The sequence below is a fragment of the Vigna unguiculata genome, chromosome 7 (assembly GCF_037176805.1).
Source record: "Vigna unguiculata cultivar grain cowpea cultivar isolate G323 ecotype 2 chromosome 7, ASM3717680v1, whole genome shotgun sequence".
Lineage (NCBI taxonomy): Eukaryota > Viridiplantae > Streptophyta > Magnoliopsida > Fabales > Fabaceae > Vigna > Vigna unguiculata.
In genome coordinates, this window is record NC_140798.1 from 8,474,748 (window position 1) to 8,476,586 (window position 1,839).

The window sequence follows — 1,839 nt, forward strand, 5'->3', positions numbered from 1 at the left end:
AGAAAAGGGTTCTGCCACGTAGAGTCTTAAATTAAGGGGTGAAATTTGATAAAAAGAATTAGGTTATAGCATAAATGACTATTATGCCCTTGTGTTGTACATTTTGAATAGCCAGGCTATAATATTAATCACAAAATGGATTTTACAACTAAAAGTTTTCTTCTTTATAGGGTTAAATATGTTTTTGTCCCTCAAATTTTAATAAATTTTAGAATTAGTTCTTTTTCAAAACTTTATACCAATTTAGTCATTCATCTTTAGAAATACGTAGATTTAGTCCTTCTTACCAAATTTTGTTAAGTTTATCTGACATTTCAAGCGTATTTCATGATAGTATTTGAATTTTTTACACCGTTTGACACATTTTCGCTTCAATATTAACTCAAATATTATCATAAAATGCATTTAAAATGTCAAATAAATTTAACAAAATTTGGTAAGAAGAACTAAATCCACGTATTTCTAAAAATAGAAGGCTAAATTAGTATAAAATTTCGAAGAATGACTAATTCCAAAATTCACTAAAACTTGAGGGATAAAAAACATATTTAACCCTTGTTTATATTAGTCACGAAATGGTATCTCACAGCCATACAACAACCATATATACAACTTCGAATTTATATTTTCTTTTTTACGTGTTCGCCTCTCTCTTAAAAATTGATATAACTTGTCATTAAAAATTTTATAATTGTAAAAAACAATATAATAAATATTATATAATTATATAAATTTATTAGGTTATCCTCCTCTGTTTGTAAATATCTTGGATAAGGCGTATTTATAAATTTGGTTTTTAGCACAATTGCAACCATAGGTATGTTCAAAGCGAAATCCAACTTAGGATTTTTTTTTTTCTTTTTCAAAGGATATTGGAAAGAGTGTAAAAAAGAAGAAGCTAAATTTATCATTCATTACAATTTATCACTTTCCTTTAATTAAACTTTCCATTTTCTTTTCTATTTTCATTATATTTAACTTTAACTAAATAGTTTTATATTTTACTATTTGTTTTCACATGTTCTTCGTATTTTTATTTCTTTTCACTCCTTCAGTTTGGTTTTATTTCAACTACTAAATAAATGCTTAATGTTTTAAGCCTGGAAAGCACGTAGTTGTTTCTATCTTGTCACCTAGTACGTAATTGCATTAAATATATTGAAACATCAAGAAAGAAAGAGAGAAGAAGAAAATATTATATTTTTTTAATACATTTCTGATAAAACTTAAATATTAATATACATTTCTGATATCCGTGACAGGTTTTGTGAAGAAAATTTCCAGGAATATTGAGACTTAAATCAAACCACTTTAAATTTGACACACTTTAAATTTAAAACTTTACCTTAATGTATTTATGTATATTCTTTCTTATACGTTGTTCAAATATTTTATTTTTAATTAATGTGAGATTTTACATTTAGATTTCTTAACTTTTAGCATTTTCTATTAAATTATAAATGATGTTATAATTACTAATTTTAGTTATTAAAAAAAATTAGTTCATAAAATTTTTGTAAACCTTTTTATTTTTCCTATTGACTAAAGATAAAAGAAAAAAGACCATGCTAATTTTTTTTAAAGGATTTCCTTTACTGTAGATAATCTAAAGGAATATCGATTGAACCTTGTTTTTATTTATGTACTTGTTCATGATTTAACAGAATATAAGTAATTTATTTCCTTAACTTCTAGTTAAATAAAAATCCATTAATTTTATTGGTTTTCAATCGTACTTTTTTTTTCTTCTGAAGAAACATATACTAGCACACCAATTTTGAATAAATAATAGTCCTATATGACATGTCCTCGTCCAAAGTTATTCCCACGTTAAACTTG